This window comes from Acomys russatus, chromosome 21, assembly GCF_903995435.1.
Source record: "Acomys russatus chromosome 21, mAcoRus1.1, whole genome shotgun sequence".
Classification (NCBI taxonomy): Eukaryota; Metazoa; Chordata; class Mammalia; order Rodentia; family Muridae; genus Acomys; species Acomys russatus.
This window is the reverse complement of record NC_067157.1, coordinates 11,355,781-11,381,275: the sequence shown is the minus strand read 5'-3', so window position 1 is coordinate 11,381,275 and position 25,495 is coordinate 11,355,781. Positions and strand designations below refer to the sequence as shown.

The following is a 25,495-nucleotide window of genomic DNA, read 5'->3' as shown; positions in this document are numbered from 1 at the left end:
TGCACTTTCACTAATAGCTTCTCCTGGGCTCTCTTCACAGACAATGGAGGCCTGGCTTAACGCGCAGAGCCAGCCTCGGCTGCTCTCCATGACCCCCTCATGCCTTCAAATACAGTACCACCTGGTGACTCTTAGTAATAATATCAAGGTCGGCTGGCAACATGAGGGAAACCTTGGCCAATTCTGGACCACAGCTTCTGTGTGCTGACCCTGAAGAAACACTTTGCAGAAGACTTCACCTCAGTGATGCTGGTCTCTTAATCTTAATGCATCTATTACTCCAGCAAGGCAAAGGTTTCACCTTAGTAGTTCTGGTATCTTGGTATTTTTGTTTTGTTTTATTTTGTAAGCCATACCCAATTTAATTTCATAATCAGTCAACCATCAATTGCAACTCATCTACCCCTCTCCTTGGGCTGCCCTAGAGCTCTGTTGGGGCCCTGGGGTGGAGCATTTTAAGCAGGTCAGGCCACCCTACTGTGGTGGCAACAAAGTGATCATTTGCGCCTGGGCTGCCTCTGTGAAGCCAAAAGGCAAGGGCTGTGGGAAGTCTGGGCAGATTTAAAGCAGGAATAGCCCCCACAGGGGCATTTTGCATAAAGGAGTGCCTCTCTCCATGGAGAGAGGCTGGGAGGGGCTGGACCACACGCTGAGGATTTCCACGGGTCACCTCCTGTATCAGTAAGGCTCCTTGTGCAGGAAACAAGAGAACAGCTGGGGGGGGGGGGGCGCCTGTCCGTGGGGACCACGTGTCCAGCGCCCTGATGGTGAGAAAGGTAGTGTGGGAGAAGTCCTTCACAAAGCCGGCTCCCTGCTCTCCACTCTCCCCATAGTCCACTAGCCAGGGCCGACGCTGCCTCTCCATCTTTTGGGTGAGGGAATCCACATACCACTCATCCCCCATGAAGTTGCAGGTCACGGCCACGTCGCAAGCTGTGCAGTTTCAGGTCCTGGGAGCTGAGTTCATGCTTTGGTAGAGGACAGCGGTACGATAAAGTCACCATGATGATGCACATGTTGCAGCGGGGCCGCTCCATGGGGATGTGGAGGGTCTCCTGAACATACGGCTGTTGAGGTAGGTGGAAGGGGCTGTGGTGTTGGGTGCAGGGAGGAGCCATTTATACTTTGTCCCCAGAACGCAGCAGTGTCTGATGGAATTTACGCTTGAGTGGCAGGCCAGTGAAGAGGTTGCCAAAATCCTGGGCCACAAATGTGTCCTCATCCCTAACCCTGCCAGGCATAGAGACTGTATACCTTGAGGCCAGAACTGCCCACAATTCGAGACACTTCCAGGAGATGGTTTATGCATTCTGGGTCTTTGCTGTCATAGAAGTTACACTTGTCCTGAGAGCAGGAGCGGGTCTGGAGCAAAGTCCAAGGCCTGTTCCCCAGAAGACCATGGTACTAAGCAAAATAGACCAGCAAGTTGTCATTGTGCTCAGAGGAGGCCACTGCCCACAGCCAGCCCCTGAAGGTTCATGCTGGGATCCTGCATGACCAGTACAGCCAAGGTGGGGATGTAGATGCCAGCACAGCTCTCTCCTGTCAGGAAAAGTTTCTCGTCCTTGTACTCCGGAAAGTGGCGGAAGAAATCTTTAAGCACCTCGTAATTGTTCTGAGCCGCCTCGGTGTCATCCATCACTCCGGCTGGGGACTCAATTACACAGCATGTCGGCAATCAGGTTCCAAGAGCAGGGGCTGTATTCCAGAGTGACACATTCTCCCTGGACCAGAAAGGGGCCATGCTCTGTAAGAAACCCATCTAGGGAGCTGCAGCCAGGACCCCCCCCCCCCCCCCCCCATCGAGCCAAAGCACTACCCGGCTGTTCTTTGGGTTTTTCTGCAACTCCACAGACTTCTTCTTCCTTCCGTCCTTGCTCTCTCTCCAGGAGGCGACTGTGGAACACTCTGGTATCTTGTTAATCACAGATCACAGGCAACTCTTCAGCAAACTAGAAGCATGGATTCTTAACTCCAATGGCCTGGGAGAGTCTTCGCTTTCCCTCTGAAGCTCCTCAAGCCAGGCTTGCATTGCCTGCCCTGCTCTCAGTGCAGTGGGTGCTTTGCCTGCATACACACCTGCACACCAGAAGAGGGCATCAGATCCCATTATAGACAGTTGTGAGCTGCCATGTGGGTGCTGGGAACTGAAGGCAGGACCTCTGCAAGAACAGCCAACGCTCTAAATCACTGAGCCATGTCTCCAGCCCCGGCTCTCAACATTCTTATCTGGCAAGCTCCTGCAAGAGCAGCCGGGTGAGCTCTCAAATGACTTTTCTAACCCAAAGTTCCTAAGTCCTCCCACAATCTTCCCAAACAACATGGTCAGGGCCGTCACAGCAATACCCCACTACTATCCTGGTACCAACTTGTCTTAGTTGGAGTTTCCATTGCTACAGTGAAACACCTGACCAAAAAGCAAGCTAAGGGAGGGAAGGCTTTATCTGGCTTACACTGCCACATTGTAGTCCATCACTGAAGGAAGTCAGGACAGGAACTCAAACAAGGCAGGAAGCTGAAGGCAGGAGCTGATGCAGAGGCCATGCAGGGGTGCTGCTGGCTTCACGGCTTGCTCAGCCTGCTTTCTTACAGAACCCAGGACCACCAGCCCTGGGATGGAGCCACCCACAATGGACTGGGCCTTCCCACATCAATTGCTAACCAAGAAAATGCCTCTTGTGGAGGTGTTTTCTCAGTTGAGGTTCCCTCCTTTCAGATTAACTCTAGCTTGTGTCAACTTGACATAAAACTAGCCAGGGCATACAGACACAGGAGCATGCCTAGAATCCCAGCACTTAAGAACCAGGAAACAGATCGCTGGGGCTTGCTGGCCAGTTACTGGCTGAAATGCTGAGCTTCTGGCTCACTGAGCGACCTCATCAAAGATTAAGGTGGAAGACAACTGAGCAAGACAGCTTTGGCCTCTACACACACCGTCTGCCTAAAATTTAAAAAAATGTAACAAACTATCTTCAAAACATATACTTACAATTTCAAATATTCCATATGCATAAATAATATAGAAATTAGTAAAAATTTAAATTTCCAAGTACCAAATTCTGATCGCTTTTACATTTAGATGCCAATATTTCTAGCACAGACGGAGTTGTTCCTTTAATTGTATATGCACAGATCCCTATCTACTGCTGACAATAAATAATTTGAACGTACCTATAGCTATAGCTTTCCTCAAATTCCAAAACTATCAGGAAAAATCTGGACTGTAATTCTTTCTTAGCAAATCAACTATAACACGGACAGAATGATCTTTAACAATAAGATGTCACACAGTGTACTAGCAAGAACTAAGGCCCTCCATTTCACATGAAATTCCTAAAAATCTTAAAGGAAAATGTTTCTAAGGCATTTGAATTTTGAGAACCACTGAGTGTGGCCGGCCTGAGGATATAGCTCAGTGAAAGCCTTCAGGCAATCCCAGCATGTGGTTAAAAAACAAACAAAAATAAAAATAAATTGATCCCACTCCAAACCAAGAGTCCGTTCCCTGCCCGAGCAGCAGCACCCATCACAATAGTTTTAAGACACTGAGACTTTGAGAGAAGTGACTCTCATCAAATGTTTAGCCCTCATAACACTTGAGTCAAAAACTGGCAAGTTTGGCCAGCGGTTCGCAGCTTTAATCCCAGCACTCAAGAGGCAGAGGCCCAGGCAGGCGGATCTCTATGGAATTTGAGGCCAGCAGGGCCTGGAATCCAAGCACTCTGGGTGGCAGAGGCAGGAGTTCGAAGCCAGCCTGGTCTGCAAAGTGAGTCCAGAACAGCCCAAGGCTACACAGAGAAACCCTGACTGGAAAACAACTAGAAAGAAAGAAAGAAAAAGGAGGGAGCGGGTAAGAGAACCGAAAAGAGGAGAAGAGAAGGAAAAAGAAATTGGGGCCATCCTGATCTACACAATGAGTTCCAGGCTAGCCAAGGGCTACATAATGAGACCCTGTCTTCAATCATCATTATTATCATGTGTAAGGTGCCAGAGGTGGGCCAGTGGGTCAGCGGCTAATATGGTCTACACAGAGAAGTCCCACGTCAGCAGTAGGAGTTACACAGGGAAAACATGTCTTTAATCCCAGCACTTGGGAGGCAGAAGAAGGAGCACCGCTGTGAGTTCGAGGCCAGTCTGGTCTACAAAGTGAGTCCAGGACAATCAAGGCTACACAGAGGAACCCTGTCTCGAAAAAACAAAACAAAACAAAACAAAAAAAACTGTTTCTGTCCTTGCACTTGAGTGAGGATTTGAAGGCTTGATTTAAACAGGACTTCAAGCAGGGTAAGAAACATGTCCTTGATGCTATCATTTAACCGGAAAAGCCACTTTCTTCTCTGGGCCTATTTTTTCCATCTGCAAAATAAAGCAGTTGTCTGGGTTTAGTCAGGCCCCTAGTTAGAGGCAATCCCTCAAAGCAGTTTTTGGGATCAGTTTGGAGCTTCAGTGAGTGGGTGAAGGGGAAGAAGAAAAGGCCCAGGATCCTGTAACTAACACACACACATACACACACACACACACACACACACACACACACACACACACACACACACACACACACACACGTCCCCCAGTTAACTTGATTTGCTCATGTTGAAAACCTTATTATACACGATTAGCTATGCCCATTTTTCCAGATGACAAAACTGAGACCCAAGCGGGTTATCCAATACACCAAGGGTCACACATTGCGCAGGGCACTAAGGGGACCACGTTCCCTGCAGGATGCCTGCTCTCACCAGCCCCAGGAAGGCGGCACACAGCACCACGGTGGTGAACCAGCGCAGCACGCTCTGGGCACGGCTTTCCAGCCGGGAGGCCACAGCTTCGGACTCATTCTCTGTGCCCGGCTCGGCTGAGAGGAGCCGCTGCCCTCCGGCCCCCCGGAACTCCAGCTCCAACTCCAGCGTGGCAGCTCCACAGCGCTCTACCCGCCGCGCTCCGTGCACCTGAGCCTCAGGCGTGCAGGGCGCTGCCCGGCCCCGCCCTCTAGTCCCTGGCGCCAACCTCGCCGGGACCAGGCACAGCGAGCCTGACCCCAGGCACGAAGCCTTCCCACTGCGCAGGTGCGGAGCCGGGGCTTGGGCCCCGCCCTCCGGATCGCAGAGCGCCTGCGCGAACCTCGTTCCGGAAAGGAGCCCTCTTGTCGTCCTTCCAACCGGAAGTTGATGTGGTTGCCTTGGGGATCCGACTTCTTAGCGTCACAACGAGCTGATTCGGACCCCGAAGCTAGGCCAAAGATGGAGTAGCTGCAACCCTGTCACAAGACGAACCAAAGGGTTCTGAAAGTAAGCAAACTTTTGAAATCATTAGTATAGGTATGTTAGTACATATATAATTTTTTAACGAGGAAACATCAGTTGAGGCACCTTGCTCGAGGTGCCAGAGGTGTGTTTTTGCGGTTAAATCACCCAGGCTGCCTGTTTCGTCTTCAGCGTTGTCCTGCTTTTTGTAAATAATACAGGGCTCTACCTGCATGTACACCAACAGGCCAGAAGAGGGCAATAGTTCTCCAAGCTGTATGAAACAATGTCAAGTTGTAAGAACCAGGTAGCTCTTAAGATTTACTTGTTATATGGTCAGATTTAATGTTTATAAGTTTGGTTGGTAGTCATATTTTTTTTATTTCCTGTGGAAACATACGCATACTGACAACCCCATCTCAAAACTATTGTAGGTTTCCATTTTGTATTCGACAAATCCTTGTAGAATATTGGTTGTCCCAGCTCCTCAGTTTTTTTAAAATCACCCAATGTCTCTCTGTAGCTGACGTCCCTTTATCATTAACATTAAGAAAATTTAGAGTTAACAAAGCATTATTTAATCGGTCCCGGGGTGTCTTTACCCTTCCCTTTTGTTTAATAAGCATTTCTTTTAAGGTACGATTAGCTCTTTCCACAACTGTTTGTCCTGTGGGGTTGTGAGGTATACCAGTAACATGTTTTATATTATAATACATAAAGAAGTTTTTCATTTTAAGGGACACATATACAGGAGCATTGTCAGTCTTAATTTGTGTAGGTATTTTCATAAATGCCATTATTTCCAGTAAATGAGTAATCACACTGTTAGCCCTTTCAGAACTTAAGGCAGTTGCCCATTGAAAACCTGAATATGTATCAATGGTATGATGGACATATCTCATTTTTCCAAATTCTGCAAAATGAACCACATCCATCTGCCAAATTTCATTCCTTTTGTGACCTCTAGGGTTAATTTCAGCAGGTAATGGCTTGACTATATAAGGAACATGTAGGACACTTATTAATTATTTCTCTGGCTTGTTGCCAAGTGATAGAGAATTTTTTTTTAGCCCCTTACCATTGACATGATGTTTTTTATGAAATTTTGAGGCTTCGAATACATTACCTGTGAATAATTTGTCGATCTCTTTATTTTCTTGTGCCAATGGACCTGGTAAACCTGTATGGGATCGAATATGAGTAATATACAAGGGATAGTTTCTGCTTCTGATGACCTGCTGCAGTTCTATAAATAATGTAGTCAATTCTGAGTTATCAGGAGTAAATTTAGCAGTTTCTATCTGTAAAACAACTCTTTTAGCACATTGAAGGTCGGTAATTATATTAAGAGATTCAGGAAAATCTAACAATACCATAAGGATTGCATATAATTCTGATTTTTGAGCTGATATAAATGGGTTTTTAATCACCTTAGTCATTTTATCAGACTTATAACCAGCCATACCTGATTTTTTGTATCAGTGAAGAAGGTGGGTGCCCCTGAGATGGATGACCTCTTTATAATACTTGGAAGGATCTAATTAATTTTTTTTATAAACTGTATACGTTTGCTTTTGGGGTATCTATTGTTAATGTCTCCCAAATAGTTACTACAAGCTTTTTGTCAATCTTTATTAATTACCCATAATGACATAATCTCAGAATCAGTAAGAGACACTACATTATTCGCCGGATCCATTCCTGGCAGTTGGCACAGCCTTATTCTTTCCTTTGTAATCAATTCAGAAATTTTCTCTATGTATGTTTTTAATTTTTTGTTTTGCTTATTTGCCAGGAATATCCATTCTGATTCTGTCTTTCCTTTGTATAAGAAGCCCAGTAGGAGAATGTTTTGAAGGCAAAATAACCAGAATGTAACCAAGTTCAAGATCAATTCTGTCCACATATGCCTTTTGAAATTTTTGCTCCACCAGAATTAACTCTTTTTCTGCCTCAGCGGTTAGACACCTTGGACTGTTTAAATCTGAATCCCCTTGTAATGTTTCAAACAAGTTACTTAACTCATAAGTAGTTAACCCGATTGTAGCCCTTAACCAGTTAATATCTCCCAATAATTTTTCAAAGTCATTAAGAGTTTGTAATTGATCTCTATGGATCTGTACCTTTTATGGTCAAATTTTTTTGTTCAGTTATTTTATAGCCTAAATAGGTAATTGAATCTCCTCTTTGTATTTTTTCCACAGCAATCTGTAATCCATAGCATGGCAGAATTCTGTGTGCTTCCTGAAACATTTTTTCTAAAACACTAGGATCAGAATCATCTAGCAGAATATCATCCATGTAATGGTATATGATAGATTGAGGAAACTGCCTATGAATTATTTCTAAAGGTTGTTGCACAAAATACTGGTATAAAGTTGGGCTATTCAACATTCCCTGTGGAAGTACTTTCCAATGATATCTCTTTATTGGAGAATTACTGTTCAGAATAGGTACTAAGAAAGCAAACCTTTCCCTGTCCTTCTCATGTAGAGGTATGGTGAAAAACAATATTTTAAATCAATTGTAATTATATGCCAAGACCTAGGTAACAAGGAAGGCAAAGGAATTACAGGTTGAAGTGAATCCATGGGTTGAATCACTTTGTTTATGGCCCTCAAATCCGTTATCATTCTCCATCCACCTGATTTCTTTCTTACCACAAACACAGGGGAATTCCAGGGACTGGAAGATTTTTCTATGTGTTGAGCCTCCAGCTGCTCTTTCACTAAACAGTGAAGCGCCAGTAAGGTTTTTTTTTTGTTTGTTTGTTTGTTTGTTTGTTAAGGGCCACTGCTCCTGCCATATAGGTCTGTTTGAAATCCATTTTAGGGGCAGGGCTGTTGGTATCTCAGCAGTGGTCCCTCTTATAAATTTTGACACTCTAAACCTGAAGAGTTCTGAGGTTGGACAGTGGGCATAGCTTGTAGTTGCCCCTGATCACTTACATTAATCTCTTCCCCAGAAGCGCGTACCAATTCACCCCTAGTTTCAACATTGTTTATCTCTGTATTTGCAGGAATAGTAATCTGAGTACCCCATTGTTATAAATTTATGGGACTGTCAGCCACATAGGGTTTCCGCCTCCCTGTCTGTCCTTCTGGTCCCACACACTCAAGCCACTGCACACTTTGTTTTATTTGAGATAACTTACCAATTCCTACAATCTCTGTATAAACCTTCTTAAGTGGCCAATTTTGGTTCCAAGACTTTTGACACATGATTGAGACATCGGCTTCGCTGTCCATCAAGCCTTCTATTTTAACACTATTTATTTGTATAATTAACTTAGGTCTCTGATCATTAATTACGTTTGCCAGAACACATGTGTCCCTGTGCTTCCGAACACACCAGTCCTTTCCACTGGAGCGGCTTTGTCCTTAATGTAAGGACACAGTAGGAGTTGAGCAATTCTATCTCCGGCATTGATTTTCATCTCCTTTTCACACATGCCATGATTTTTATTTCCTCCTTAGAATCTCCATCTATAATACCGGGATGCACAATAAAACCATGAGAAGTCAGCCTACTTCTTCCCAGAACCATTTCTACTGTGCCTGAAGGCAAAGGACCAAAAACACCAGTATTTAATTTGTAACATTTAACCTGGGAAGATAAGGTAAGAGACATATTTGAAGCCAGATCCAAGGCTGCACTGCCTTCAGTAGCATGCATTAGATCACTAATACTCGGTTCCTGTTTTTCTGTGGGTTTGTCACTTCTGGACTAGCCAAAGGAATTCAGCTGGCATTGTTTACAGGGGCCCAAGCCAATAGCCCCCTCCTGCCATTTCCCATCGGCAAGATATTGCCTTGCACATCTCTCTTAGACTGACAATCCCAAGACCAATGTTTCCCTTTCCCACAGTGCCTACAGTACCCTGTACGTCTTAACATCTCATTACCATCATGGCCAGAACCTCCTTGTTCTCTCCTACGAGTTATATTTTCTTCTGGGTTATTGCGCTTTTTATCTCTACCATTTCTTTGCAAATGACCAATTTTATCACAATTGAAGCACCGAGTATTATGATATCTGGACTTTCTGGCTAAAGCTTGTCCCACAGTATTATTTTGATATTCCTGAGAATTAATATTAACTGTCTTCTTTACCCAGTCATCTAATGGAGCGCCTCTTTCCTTTAATGGTCTAAGCACCCTCTTACATTCAGCATTTGCATTCTCATAAGCCATGATAAGTTTTAATGCCTGTTTGGTGTCAGAATCTGGCAACACCCTATCCATAGCAGATTCTAATCTCTGTAAAAATTTTGTAAAGGGCTCCAGGGGTCCTTGGAACACTTTAGTAAATGGAATAGTTGTTTTCCCAGGTTCCTCTACCAGCTCCCAAGCTCTCAAGGCTGCATTACAACATTGTTCAATCACTCTATCTTCAGCTTGAATTTGTTCTCTTAAGTTAGTATATTGTCCTTCCCCAAGCAATTGATCTCTATTAATATTTATTCCCTGTGTCGTATTTTTTTGTTTTAGTCTTACAGCCTCTGTTCGCCACCATGATAGCCACTGTAACTGTTGTGCTGATTTCAATACCGCTGAAACTAAATTTTTCCAATCTTGGGGAACAAGTCTATTCTGCGTGGCCCAGCTGTTTAACATGTGTTTAACGAAGGCAGAGTGCATATCATATTTGATGACAGATTCCTTAAAATGTTTTAAATCCATCATGTCTACAGGACACCAGGCCATTTCATCATAAACCTCAGCACCATTTTGCTCAGGCACATGTCTTACAGTGACTGGAAAAGCTGAAGGTGTCTGGGCGACTCTGGAGGTGTCCTCCACTGGGACATTTACTTCCAAAGACCTTTTGGTTGGTCTGACTTCCTTTGCCTCTGGTTTCTGACCTTCTCTACCTATTTTAATCAAAGGTACCTTCTGCTTTTCCAGCCTTTCTAGTTTGTTTGTTTGTTTGTTTGTTTGCATTTTGCCCATTTGTTCAATCAAGTCAGTAATTCTTTCCAAAAGAATAGAGCTTATTGACTCAGTTTTTTCTGGCTTTCCGGTCTCTCTATTTTCTGACCTTTATTACTCTCATTTACCAAACATTCTATCCGCTTTCCCATCCCTTCATTTTCTTTCCTCAGCCTTTCCATCTGTCCAGTCAAATCTGTAATCTTTTCCAAAAGGATAGAATTTACTGACCCTTCCGGCTTTTCTATGTTATTAGCCTTTCTTTAAATCTTTTAAGAATGAAATACAATAAAAGAACAATGAAAAAACAGAGAATTCCCTCTAAGTATATGGCAGGAAAGAGTTTTGCAACGGTAATTGCGACTTTGCTGATACCCTGGAACAGCATTTTTGTACCTTCGAATTCTGAATCTTTCCTCATACCATTAGAAACTATGGAACCCATCGGGCCCCACGTTGGGTGCCACTTGTTGGCTCTGTTTCTTAACAATTAAACTTTATTATAGAACCCAACTAGCTTACACAAAAGGGAAAAAAGGTTAAAGGGAAACAAGAGTGAACCTTCCGGTATCCGTTCCACGGGACAGGTCCCTAGGTGTCTCTGGCCTGCGTGCTGGTCTGGCTTGTTCGCTGATCCTCTTCCGGATCCATGTGCACTCAAGCCCGGTCTGAACTGCTGTTCCTCTCTCCTGTCCACCTGCCTGTCTCTCATGTGCAAAGGGCAGTCTCCCTCTCCCATTGAGGGTCGATTAGAAGCACAATAGTCCAGGTGGAGTTCCTAGGTCCCCTTCCTGAATTCCAGGCCCAGGATGGCTCCACCCAGTCTATCTCAAGGTTAATCTCAGGGAGTATCTGTGGTGTGTTCAAGGGCAAAGCCCGCCAACACTGCTTTCACCTGTGAAAAAGCTTACAATACTTCCCACAGACTGGTGTGGACCCTCATGTGTAAACTCACGCACGCAATATCTCAATTAATTTATACAACATTCAGAATCCCACTGTGGTCCCATGTATAAAAAAAGGAATAGTAATAAGAGTAACAGCTTAACAAAGACCAGAAAACAAACCTCTGGCCTTTCCTGCATAGTGAAACAATAGCTCAAGAAAGAAATCTGCATCAAAATGAGTTGCAAGCACTTGTCCACCCTTATCTTAATCTGCAGACAATTTCATTGTTATGAGTGGAGCTGAACGTCAGTTTGTGTCAGCTATTGGCAGCTTTTGAAAAAGAAAGATGATGTCCTTTTCTTTCACCACAGGGACAATGGCCTCAAATATTACCAAATCCTATTCTGTGTCTGAAATTCTTTTCCACTTATATTTCTGTCTTCAATACCCCCTCCCACTTAAATTCCCAAGCTACTACGAAACTTGGTCTTGTCATTACCTGTAAACCAACTTTCAGTTTCATTCATATGGTCGTTAACCTCTTCCCTGTTTGTCTCTGAATTTTTTCTTAAATTGGCTTCCAAGTCCTCACCATTCCTACTATGCTTGTCTGCATCTCTTGCTTAGACTATTTTCTGTTTGGTCTGGAAAAGTGTGTGCACACAAAAAATTTAAGGGGATTTTAAAATGAGAATTACTCTGCATGCTACAATACCTACCTGGGAGCAAGGTGTGCCCTCAGGTGAAATAGTAACATAACCATTATGGAGGCAACTAACCACTTTCTGCTTGGTTTTGAGACCTACTCCACAGGAGGGAATTCTTGTCTGGTACTATAAATCTGCTCAGAGCCCATGGCTGGGCAGATCATAGGATAGGGAGGAACCTACTTCTGTTTGCTAAATGATTGTGTTTATAAATGCCTACTAAAGACTTATATTTATGCCCTACATAAGTGTTACTCTTGGCCTTCGTTAGAGAATTTTGTTTTGCGGTGGGTACCAGTCAGTGCAAAAACTCAAAGCTGATCAAAGTGCTGAAAACGAGACTGTTGAGTACTGTTCACCCTCTCTGGCCAAGGCTCAAGGACACCAAGGAAGTGAGGTTTCAAATGGCCCATTCAGTAAAGGATAATGCCTCCATGTCCCATGACTTGGCTTACCTGTTTGTGTTTGGGGCAGATAGGATATCCTTTTAAGAAGTATACCTTGTAAGTATACCTTCCTTGTAAGCCAAGAAATCATTTTTTTATTTTTATTTTCTTCCTTTCTTTTATTTATTTATTTATATATTTTATTATATATTATATATTTTATATATATATATATATATTTTTTTTTTTTTTTTGGTTTTTGGTTTTTCGAGACAGGGTTTCTCTGTGTAGCCTTGGCCATCCTGGACTCACTTTGTAGACCAGGCTGGCCTCGAACTCACAGCAATCTGCCTGCCTCTGCCTCCCGAGTGCTGGGATTAAAGGCGTTCGCCACCACGCCCGGCTCTTCCTTCCTTTCTTTTTTTTTCTGAGACAGGGTTTCTCTGCATAGCCTTGGCTGTCCTGGACTCGCTTTGTAGACCAGGCTGGCCTTGAACTCACAGAGATCCACCCAAAGTACTGGGATTACAGGCTTGTGCCACCATGCCCAGTGAGATCATTTTTTCTAATACCCAACGACTTAAATGTTGTATGTGTTCTAGAAGAGGCACTTGGGCACTTAGGGGTATTGTAGGCTTTCTATTGGGCTGCCCAGAAATTACTCTGGGGACTGAGATTCTGACCCTTCTCTTGCCAGGTGTCCCTTTGTTTGTGGCACCATCTGTTGAGCCTCAAAGAGGAGGTTAGATAGAGTGGGCATCTTGAGCAAGACAGAGTCTCTCAGCCCATGCAGTTCCACCAACCATCTAGTAACTTCTGTTGCTACCTCATAATGGTAATTTTGCTAATGTTATAGCAAAATTATATATGAATCATAATACATATCTGATATTCAGGATATCTGATATGTGACCCCCAAAGGGGTTGTGATCCACAGGTTGAAAACCACTGTTTTGTCTTGAGAATTTCTCTTTCTCCTCCTCCTCCTTTCTTCTTCTTTTTTCCTCCTTCCTCCTCCTCTTCCTCCTTCTTCCCCCTTCTCCTTCCTCCTTATGCCTACACACAAATCTCTACTCTCTTCCATTTTGCTTCTTTATAGGTGATACTGGGGTGAGGAGAGGACTTCTTTTTGCTTATGGGAGGTTCGTTTGGTTGGTTGGTTCTTGGTTTGTTTGTTTGTTTTTTGAGACAGGGTTTTTCTGTGTAGCCTTGGCTGTCCTGGACTCACTTTTTTAGACCAGGGTTGCCTTGAACTCACAGCGATCCACCTGCCTCTGCCTTCTGAGTGCTGGGATTAAAGGTGTGCAACACCATGCCCACCTCCAGAGGGTTGTTTGCCTCAGAGGGTGTTTATTTTTTAAAACTAGGCAAGGATTGGAGCAGCTAATCTTATTCATCCTATATCTGTTTTGGTTTGTTTGTTTGTTTGTTTTCTGTTTTGGTTTGTTTATTTCAACAAAATTTCCTGGAACTTGTGAATGGAGGCTGTTAGTTTTCTCCTGTGGGATTTTGTTTGACCTTATCACAAGTGGCATGGAGAAAATTTTTGGACTGGGGGGACTTCTGGCCTGGTGGGAGGTTGTTGCTGGCAGGGCAGTCTGAAGTGAGTCAGGCAGTGGTCTGCCTAGCAACCAGGTGCTTCTTTATGTATGCAGGTTTCATAAAACACAGACAGACTAGTGATTATACAAGAAGGATAGCTCATGTGTTTGATTTTTCATTACATGTTCAGAGTTATGAGTTCATTTATGATTAGAAAATACAAACAGATTTTATTTTTATTATCAGCCCCATAACTCCAACTTGAAGAATCTGAAGAATGTGTCCTCCAAAGCAAACACAGTTATTATATGACAGCCTGGCTTTAGGCTTACAGGGTTTGCAGTTTGAAGCACTCCAAACAAGTAGAAAATAGCTGAACTGGTCTTTTTGTGAGTAGCAAATACTAATATTTAACTCCTTTTACTATATGTTTCATTATCTATACTATTAAGTAGAAAAAGTTTATTTTAGTCACTGTCTTACTGAGTTCTATTCCTCCAGAGATATCCTCTGTGTGACCCTCTATCTTTAAACTACATTTTCAGAGCACTCTAAGCCTATAATAAAAAAAGAGGCCTTGAATCTGTGACCTAGTCTCCTGGCCAGTCAGAGTTGGTCAATTGTTCTGTTTATCCTGCACCAATTACACTGTTTATATTTGCTCTGGGCAGATGCCCCAAGAAGATTGCTAGAGTAATGGCTTCATCTAGCTATGTGCTTATCTGTGTTTAGTGATCTCCAGGGTGTAAGGAAGATTTCCAAATAATAGCCAGATAAAGTTGATTTTAGGATTCCTAAAAAACCTAAGATTTGTTTTTCTTGGGAGAAGACAAAATGAATCATAGTGCAGAAAGTCCCCAAGAATGCAACACATAGAGACCAAATCCCAAAGGTTCCAGAATGACAGTGATCGCATCAATTGCTGGAACTGTCAAGCAGCTGTGCTGGCTTCATGACTCGTTATTTCCGGCGGATATGGCTGTGCCATGCCCCCCTTTGAGAGGTAGATATGTGAGCATTTTGTTTAGAGTCACATTCTAACAAATGAACAGGGGCACAATTTAGCAGAAGAAACATGTGATGCCCTAGTTTCACATAGGTGTGTGGGGGTTGAATGAAGATAGCCCCCATAGGCTCATAGAGAGAGGCACTATTTGAAAGGATTAGTGTGTGTGGCCTTGTCGGAGAAAGTGTGTCACTGGCAGTGGGCTATAAAGTTACAGATGCTCAAGCCAGGCCCAGTGCCTCTCTTCCTCTGCATGCTGATCCGAATGTAGTCCTCTCGGCTCCTCCAGCACCATGTCTGTGTGCACACTGCCATGCTCTCTGCCATGAGGATATTAGACCAAACCTTTGAACTGTAAGCCAGCCCCAATTAAATGCTTCTCCTTATAAGAGATGCCTTTGTCACTCTTCACTGCAATAGAACAGTGACTAAGACAATAGGGTTTGTCTTAAAGGCAGTATGGGTAAATTAGAAACTCCCACCATTTGAGTTTTATTTCTGAGGGAGATGTTAAAACTGGTGGGATTTAAAACAGAGTGGCCCCCCGCCTTTGTTTCTTTTTCTTTTCTGTTCTTTCCTTCTTTTTTGGGGGGGGGGTTGATTTTTTGAGACAGTTTCTCTGTGTAACAGCTCTGGCTGTCCTGGAACTTGCTCTGTAGTCTAGGCTGGCCTTGAACTCACAGAGTTCCACCTGCCTCTGCCTCCCAAGTGCTGGGATTAAAGGCGTATGCCACCACCACCTGGCACAGCCTTTGTTTCTTATTGGTTAATAATTATGTCTGTTTCTCCTATCATATCAGCAATGAAAAACTCCCTTATTTTCCAGAGAAGCCCTATGCTAGTCTGCATTTTCCTTCAAAGTTTCTCTCAGAGGTCTGCTGCTTCTGTGAGAGAACTCCTATTTCAGTTTCTTGCAGGCTTTTTGAATGGTCAGGCTTTTTGCAATAGTTAGGAATCACTTTGTCTTTTGCAAGATGGAGTGAATTAGAAGGTTCCTTTCTTGTGAGCTTAACTGGTCTTGTAAGCTCATGATTTGGGTGGTTGTGTCTTTTTCCTTTTTTATAATAGTTCTAGAATTGCTAAAGTACCAAAGCTGTCTGTCTATGAGATGGGAGACCCATGCCACCTAGCTTTCAGTAATGCACCCAGAGTCCTAGGACTTCCTGGGTGGTTGAAAATGGTACAGTTCTTCTGGCCTTACCTTACAATGATGGATTTTGGCCCAGTCAGTAATTTGTAGGAATAATTTGGTACCATGGCAGAGGCAATTCCTCACGCATGGCAGGCCCTTTTAGTATCAGCAATCTGTTTTATTGAAGTCTTCAAGGGAATTTCTCCATTTTTTCTAGCAAAACCCACAGGAGAGAGGCTGTTGGACTACAGAAAGCAAGCAGGACTGCCCGGGCTTCTCCTCTTGCCCTTCCTTCCTTCCCCCCTTTCCTCCTTCCCTCCTTCCCTCCTTCCCCCTTCCCCCCTTCCCTCCTTCCCTCCTTCCTCCTTTTGCTTCCATTCGTGACGCCATCTTCCACTTGATCATCCGCCATGCTGGTGTGCTTGCCACAGCCCAGCCCAGCCAGGCCAAGCAGCCCTGGACTGAAACTTCTGAGCTCATGACCAAAACAAGCCTTTCTTTCTATAAATCTGTTACCTTGGTTACTTTGTAAAGGGTAGAAAGGTAACAAACACTAGGAAGTGTCCTTGAGAGAAGTTTGATGTGCTAAAAGACGGGAAAGAGAATGGAAGCTGATAAGGAAAACGTGCCATACCAACATGTTGAGGTTTGACCAGTGCCCGTCAACTATCAAGACAAGATTAACAAAATAGAAAATGTTTTCCACCTATGGGCTTAATAAATTATTTTTTTGTTTTGGTTCAGTTTTGAGTTCGAGTCGTGTATGACCTTGAACTCCTGACACTCCTGCTTCTGCCTCCCACAAGCTAGGATTACAGGAGTGCACTGCTGCACCATCAGTTTTACTTCTACAGGGAACTCTAAATTCAGGCTTTCTCTCTATCAAAATTTTAATTGCAATGAATTTACTCTAAAGATAGAACTGACTTAGATAAAGATTGTAGGGTTAGGCAGCATCTCATTCTATAAAACCGAATTGTCATTCAACTGAGCTGAACACAGAGGTACTTGGCTTTGTATGCAGAAAACACTGAAAAGTCAGAAACAGAAAGAAAAACAGGTAGAGCCATCAAAAGTTACTTTTCTGTCTGCTTGGTGGTGCATGGCTGTAATCAACAGCCCTTGGGAGTAGAGGCAAGATCAGTAGTACAGGGCCAGCCTTAGCTACAATAGTGAGTTTGAGGCTAGCCTGGGCAATAAGAAATCCTATCTGAAAAGAAAACTGTATATCCCAGGCTGGCCTCAAATTCACTATGTAGATTAGCATCCTCCTGCATTGGCTTTCCAAGTTCTGAGATTATGAGCATGAGCCATACCACACTTAGCCAAAAGCTCCTCTTCTTAGAGGGCTAAAAGAGGCTTCGTTGCCTAGGGTTCACATAAAGACCAGGGTTCCAGCCCCAAGGCAGGAAACAGGAGGGCAACCGGTTTATCATGCCTATTCAGGTAACCAGTGCCCCTTCTGACTAGCTGCTGTGTTCTGATTGGTTGTTGCTACCATACTCGAAACTCTTGATGACAGAAATCATATCTGATTTGCTTCCCAACATATCCCAGCATGCATAGAATGACTGGCAGGTATCTCACCATGTAAAGGCTTAAATGTGCTTCCAAGGACTAGACCCAGAACTGTCAGTAGAGCTAGAGCGGATCTGTAAGTGTGTGGGGAATTGAGGCCACATTACACTGGGCGAACTAGCAGTGAGGGAGTTAAACACACATTAGTAGTCAGTTTATATGTGGCAAGTGTGAGAAAACAAAGAGTAGCTTAGTGAAAACAGTGTAGGCTCTGCAGCCACAATGACATGTCAGGGCTGGCAAGAGGGCTCACTGGGTGAAAGGGTTTGCTTTGCGATTTTAACAGCTTGATCTTGAACTTTAGAACCCACAGTGAGAACCAGAAAAGGGAACTGATTCTCACAACCACACACACTGTAGTGCACACTTACACAAGCACACCATACAAACACAATAAAGGACCAGGAAGATGGCTCAGCAGCTCAGGGTGCTTGCCCCCAAGCCTGAAGACCTGAGTTTGATTCCTGGAACCTCCATGGTGGAGAGAGAGAGCAGACTTTTATTATTTTCCCTGTGGATGCTCAACTTACCACTGGCATGCCGGAGGCAGACGCTGCGGGGCCTGCAACTGCTCGTGTTTGCGCAGAACTTCCAGCAGCCGAACCCACCTTTCTCCCATCTTGCCTGAGCAGCAGCCATGCTGGCAGCAAGCGGCATCTCTCCATCCCAGCTCGTCCTTCAGGGAGAGGGCACAGTCAAACCACCCACAAAGAGCACAACTCCACCAGCCTGTCGATTAGCCTTTGCCCAGCAGACGTTCTGGTTGTCTGCACCCCCAAAGGCGCTGGTCCTCAGCCTGCCTGAGACTGCACTACACTGAACTTCAAGGTCAGTGCTCAGGCCCCACTGCAGGTCAGTGGGCATTGCGATGTACAGTGCCGGGCACAGGCGATTTGGGGACACTGCAAGGTAATTCTTGAGCAGTTGGGGTTAAAATGCACAGAACCCAAGGCTTATCTCTAGCCCTGGGGACAAAAGGACACCGCAGTCACGTTTTCCCTGGGTCCTTTCTCGTGCTGGAGCTCATGGTTCCTAGAGGGCAGAAGCAGGTGGCACTTTACCCTCCTTCAGTATCACTAAACACTCCTCACGTCACAGTCCAGAGAAAAGCACTTTGCACCCCAAGAATGGCAGGATTAACTCTATTGGTTGTGCTTAAAACTCTTAACTCTGGCCTCTATGGAGGACAGTTCTGTGGGGCTTTCTGTCATCATTATGAGGACGTGGCCTCTATGGAGGACAGTCCTGTGGGGCTTTCTGTCATCGTTATGAGGATGTGGCCTTGTGGTGAACACAGTGACGATGGATGCCTGCTCTTACTCCCAACACAATACTGAGGACTTAGAAACCTTCACAGTTTTTTGATTTTCCATCAAATTTATTTTTCAGTACCACATTCTCAGGTTCTCGTAGCAGATGAACTGTTCTTTTGGGAATGTCTATCTCTGAGTCAGGGTAAGTGTCAAGGCTGGTGGTGGGTAACACATGTCCCTGCAAGCCTGGCTACAGGAGCTCAGTCCAGTGCATGGGAAGAACTGAGTCCACAGAGTTTTCCTTTGAATTCCACAGGAATGCAGTATCAGTGTACATAAACACACACACACACACACACACACCACCACCACCACCACCACCACCACCACAATTTTAAAATGACACAAGGTTAAAGGTCTGGACTTAGACGAAGACATGCTCCTCCCAGGAATTGTGTTTTTCTGTAAGTGATAAGAAACAGCTGAAAACTGAACACTCCTAAGATCCAACTCCACCATAGCAGTGTTCTCTTAGCTCTGCTGGATAAACCCTGATGCTGGGGCCGGGCTCCTTTTCTGGAGTTTGTTGTTGTTGGGTTTAGGTGCATTAACCCACATGAATTGTGCCAATAAAGAAAGGAAAAAGAAAAACTGCAAATGAAGTATTTGGAAATTCTCAAGTCAAACCACAAACACAAATGTAGCTTCCTTGTTTTTCTGGAACTCCATCAAGCTGTACGTGCTGCTCAGCTGTATAAATATGGTCTTGTAGCTACTTCTGGTATAGACACTAGCCCCGCACAGGCAGGGGGTTACCTGTCATTTATCCCAGAGCAGTGCTCACTGAGCACAGGAGTGTTTGGTCGGTGCCTGTTAAGTGACTGAAGTGCAGGGACTTCGAAACTTTTTGGTCTGAGAGTTAGGGGTGTAATTGTATCTCCTACAAAAGGGAGATCCATTTATAGCTCTTTCTAGTGTAAATGCTGCCCTTTTATGTTAGCACTTAAGGTTCTGCATAAAAAGTACAATTCAGAACAAAAGAGAGCACTCAGCAGTTAAAAGTGCTTGCTGCTCTCCCAGAGGACCAGAGCTCAGGTCCCAACATCCACATAGAGTGACTCACAGGTGCCTGTAACTCCAGCTGAAGGGAAATATAGTGCCCTTTTCTGGCCTCCAAGGGTAACTGCACACACATGGAATACACATACACATTAAAATAAATGAATTTTTTAAAAAAACTTTGACTAATAGTCTTTTACAAAAAGTAGTTTGCGGGCTGGAGAGATGGCCCAGCGATTAAGAGCATCAGCTGATCTTCCAGAGGTCCTGAGTTCAATTCCCAGCAACCACATGGTGGTTCACAACCATCTATACTGGTTCTGATGCTTTCTTCTGGCACGTAGGCATACATGCAAATAGAGCACTCATATATGTAAAACTTTTAAAAAGAAGTTTGCAATTATCTGGGTGTTTTTTTCCATTCATTTGAAAAGAAGAAAGTTGTTCTCAGGGTCTGCCAGTGCCATTCAAGTCTTCATTAACAGCACTCACTGAGCCCAGTCTAGCCTGGAATAGACTAAAAGTAAAACTTCCTGCTGAGCGGTAAGTGCTCCCGCTTTCAGGGTGGTGGGTGTAGGAGTGTGAGATAACTAGCTCTCTAGAAGGGAGCAGTGGTGTAGGTTGAAAGCCAATCCATTCACTCCTTTCAGAGGTTGACCAGAAACTCCAGAGGGTAGTTGCAATAAAACAAGGGCATTTACTCACTGCGTGCCAGGGCACACCCACTCTCCTTTATCTTCCAGACAGAAATACACAAGAGGAGGAGGGAACAGGTCTAAAGAAGGGCAGAGCTGCTGTGAGAGGCTCAGACTAGCCCAGTCCCTGATTCTCTGGCACACACCTCTCCTTCTGAGGCAGCCCGAGTAGAAAGTGGTGCATGTGGTACAGCGCAGTTTACATAGCACAGGACTAGGCTCAGACCCTGAGCAGTCAGCACTGCCACCACTGCGCCAAAGGCACACGAGAGAAACTGCTTAACGCCTAGAGCAAGGACTCAGGCTCACCAGTGCGGAAGCTACTTGATGCTCAGCTCTCAGTGGTTTGGGGGCCTACGGTGAGGAGAAGTGTGATGGATAAGGGTGTGGGGAGGCAGAGCCATGGCCTCCTGGAAGCCAGAAAACAGACACAGGGATAGACAGGGACAAGAATCACCCTTCAAGGCTCACCTCCACAGCTGGACCACGCTTGCTAACATTTCCATCATGTCTCAAATCCTAGCACGTATAGTGATAAACAGTACTCCACGGCAGGTCATTAAGTCTGCAGTAAGATCTCAAACCAAGTGCTCCAAATATACGACAAACTAGAAACAGAGTTTTGCACACTCTCTGAGTTCATTCCCTCACTACATGACACCTGTCATCACGGGTCACACACTTATCTAGAATTTGCAACTATTTTTTCTTTATCAAAAATAGTTTTTTCATACAATATATTCTGGTTATAGCTTTTCCTCTCTTGTCTTCTTCAAGATCCTCCCCACCTAACCAACTCCACACCTTATTTCTCTCTCTCATTAGAACCACCCCCCAAAAAAAACAGAATTAAAGAATAAAACAAAACAAAAAAGTACAAGAGACACATACACGCTGACACACATACACACACACACACACCCATAAAAACACAAAATCTGAGACCATACTGTATAAGCAAAACACCAATAAGTTTAAAAGTGCCCAAAACATTAGAAGAAGAAAAAACTCCCCAAAAAGCAGTTAAATTTTGTGTTTGTATACCAAGATTCCATTGGAGAAAAGTAATTCTTCTTTGCAAGTGGTTGACACTTAGAAATAGCTTCTGGATAATAGATGAGGGCGTGTGTCCACTTCTCCTCCCAGAGCAGAGCTTGGACCTCTGCATGTCCTGTGCATGCCGCCATGGCCTCTGTGAGTTCATATGTGCATCAATCCAGTCGTGTCTAGAAGGCACTGCTTCCTCAGTGTCTTCCATTCTGTGATTCTTGCAATCTTTCTGCCTCCTTTTCTACATAGCTCCCTGAGTCCTGAAAGGAGAGGTTTGATGAAGACATCCCACTTGGGACTGAGTATTCCAAGGTCTCTCACTCTAATAAATCTTTGGTTATCCCCAAAGATTTGAAAGCAATATTTGAAGTGCTTCTCAGCCATGTTAGTCATAGCAACAACAACAACAACAAAAAGTGGAAGCAACTCAAATGCCCACCTACAGAGAAGCTGACCCTGGGAAGCAATGCTGGCACACGGTACAGCATTGATGAGCCATGAAGCACTGTCATAAGCGAAAGAAGCTAATAAAAATGACAAATGTGATATCAATCTACCTGTACAAGGTCCTGACTCAAATCACAGGCAAAGAACTTAGATGGTGGGTATCAGTGGCACAACAAGTATGTGGAATGAGGTGCTGGTGTGCAACAGAGTTTTAGTTTTGCAAAATGAGATTTTTTTTTTTTTTTTGGTTGCATGGCAGTAGTGGTTGGATTTACAGCAGTGGAAATGTTCACAGATGCCAATGAGCTGCACATATGAAGGTAGGTAAATATATTTATGCTACATAAATGTTTTATCATTATTAAAAATAAAGCACCTTACACCACTTAATTTAGTAAACAAACCATTTTGTAGTGAACTTAAAAATAAAAACATCGCATGGCTGGACTAAGGAAGCCACTTAAAAGCTTGCCCAGTCCCAGACTCTACGTCTTAGGATGCAAGTTAGAGCAGCCATTCTGAAGCCACGGGGCTTCGTGCTTCCACTATCAATCGCATCCTTATGCTCTTGTTCACAGTGAAAGAGAGAGAAGGTCGGACAGGTGCAAATGGGAGGCGGGGGCGGGGGGGGGGTAATTCATTCACCTCACACTCCTCAGAAGCTTAAAAAGGCTCACCATTCAAGCTACCTGCCTCATGTGGCAACCCCAAAACCTTATCCCCCGCTGTGTATTAACTAACATCCAAACAGTCCACATAGCCCACAGCAACGTTGAGAGACCAGATGCAATGAATTCTGAAGTTTAAGGTGTAAGAATTGATGGTAACTGCAGAGACCAGTCTTCTCAGGGCCAAGAGTTATGAGTCTGGGAAGTGGACTAATGTGAGGGAGGAAAAGGGTGGAGAAGAGAGTAATCACAATGCACTTCATACACGTGTGGATTGTTAAGAAAGAAAGAAACCGGATCCAAGGTCAGGCTAGCTCAAATGCCGACTGACAAAAAAGCATTTAGGAAAAGGAGTTGGAAGCCTCTTCATAAGTGTGATTTTATATACTTTGTACCCTTGTTACCACTTGTTCCAATGTCTACACTCCATGACATCTTGAGTCTAGGACTTTCTCTTTTTTAAATGTTTTGTTTTTATTGCAATGGTGTTTGCCTGCCTGTATGTCTGAGGGTTTCAGATCTTGGCGTTACAGATAGTGGTGTGTTACCATGGGTGCTGGGAATTGAACCCAGGTCCTCTGGGAGAGCACTCAGTGCCCCTACATGCTGATCCCTCTCCCCAGACCTAGAGTCTAGGCCTTTCTCAAAGGTGGTGAGAATTTAAATTACCCAATTTAATACTGTATCTACACAATATTCCTGCATCTAGGTCCTGTTAATTTCCAGAGGAACAAGAAATAAATGCATCCTGGCACCACTTTCCGTGCGTAATAACTTAGTTCACTAACTAGCCCTGCAATACAGCAGCCGGTAATCAATGAAACTGTTTGTATTTAAAATTTGAATGTATAATAAATAAGTAAATATTTGCAAATAATTTAAAATTAAAAAATATTGAATCAGTTTGAATCAGGGACCAAGTACATCCATTCATTGATATAATGTCCTGTGAGACGGATGAATATCAGCCATATTTTGACAGCTGAACTCAGATCAAATGTGGCTGATAGTATTACAGGGCACTACAAATAAGGAGTGTGTTCATCACCTCAGAAACATCTATTGACAGGACTGCGTTACGGATGAAGCTGCATAAGAACAGTGACTCTGTGCATGTCAGGTCAGCACCACCCCCATGCACAGCAGCAGAAAATGTAAAATTAATTAGTAGTGCTTGGGCATTGTTGTAACAACATCTCAATCATTTGAGTTTACCAATAAAGACTCAGGAGCCGCATGCTGGGTGAAAAACAGCTATCTCAGAGAACAGAGAAAGCACCCAGCTGATTTTCCTCCCCTAATGTCCCAGAAGGCAGTCTCAAAAACCCCTCAAACTGAATATCCCTCCCTTCTACTTCCTGTGTGCCCCTCTATCCGTCCTCCTGACTTCCTCTCACTCTCTATGGTTTTTCCTAGGTTCCCTGTCAACTGGTTGCTTGCTCTGCCTCTTGACCTACGGTTGACTTTATTTAATTTGTTTACAATATTCAACCAGAAACAGGTTTTTCCAGTAAATAACAGAATCTGAGGGTTTACAGTGTGCTCAAATATCATGTAACACTTGGGCAGAGATACAGTGCCATGGAGGGCACCTGTCAAGTGTGCACAAGGCCCTGGCCTTACTGTCCAGCACTGGAAACACAAGAGGTGGTATTCCACAAACACGACGGAAATGACCCGCAGTCAGTGGAGTGGAGAAGCCTAACCGCAACTGCCTGGCAGCTTTGGGTGTTTATGCGGGTGTTTCGTTTTGTACATGGTGTGAGCTGTGCGCATGTGCCATGGGGGAAGGGCGCCAATGTACACAGGGACTGTCACAGCGGGCCCTGTGATCAGCAGCCTCTCATCTAGAGGTTCGTTGTAACCATACACGACGGCCGTTCCCATGTGGATGGTGAAGTGCATTGTGGGTTTTGAAATGGGTGCCACGTGTTTATCACGTGCTTATCTCCCTGGGCCCTGTCTTCTGCCGTCTAAGAGGCTAACAGCTTGATTCCCTGTTTAACAAGCTTACAGCAGAGTAAGACCTAACCAAGAGCTTCAGAAAATGCAGTAAAATGAGGCAAAGGTCATTTGTAAAATCCTCATAAGGGAAAAGTACAGCACAAGTACATAACAGCAGTCTTTTGTGTGTTTGTTTTGTTTTTTGAGACAGGGTTTCTCTGTGTAGCCTTGGCTGTCCTGGACTCACTTTTTAGACCAGGCTGGCCTCGAACTCACAGAGAGCTGCCTGCCTCTGCCTCCCAAGTGCTGGGATTAAAGGCGTGCGCCACAACGCCCGGCTCATAATGGCAGTCTTCAGTATCAGTTTATCCCCCCAGGCCTGTGCAAAGCTGTTAAGCCACTAAGAGGAGCTCATGGCTGCCATAAGGGGTCAGTGGATAGTGCTGGGTCACTGAAAAGAAAACAAAGCAAGTTTACAGAACCCAGGTAAGAGAGAAAAACATACTGTAATACAGAAATCCAACATCATCCAGCTAAAATGCAGGAAAAAAATACAGCCTCACATTAATTTTAGTCCGTATTTAAGGACAACCCGGGTCAATACTGATAGGAAATAGCCTTTCTCATCCTGTCCTTGGTTACAAACACCCTCTCATCTGTACATTGGAGTCCCGGGTATTTGAAATTCAAGGGGGAGCCCAGGAGGCTGCCCAAGTATCCCAACTCCTGGGAAAGACTGCTTCATTGTAAGCTAGAAAAATAAAATAAAATGAGCTTGTTTTTCTTTAATAGTGTTTATAATGTGATTATTGCCCAAACCCAGTGAGAGTAAGGCAGGCCCGGCCCACAGCTCTGCACTGCTGTGGCACCTCTGTAACAGCTTCTAGTGTTGGGCCATGCTTTCTCTAAGTACCATCCTCAGGGTACTGAGAAAGTAGAGCCACTTGAGCTCAGATATGTGGAAGC

At 44.3% G+C, this 25,495-nt stretch overlaps 1 protein-coding gene and 1 pseudogene across 1 annotated transcript in view; both read right to left on the bottom strand.

The window, feature by feature from the left end:
- Nucleotides 1–25,495, bottom strand: part of LOC127205278 (sodium-dependent glucose transporter 1C-like) — an 88,796-nt gene that overhangs the window by 5,463 nt on the left and 57,838 nt on the right.
- Nucleotides 543–24,490, bottom strand: LOC127204897 (lysosomal protective protein-like; annotated as a pseudogene).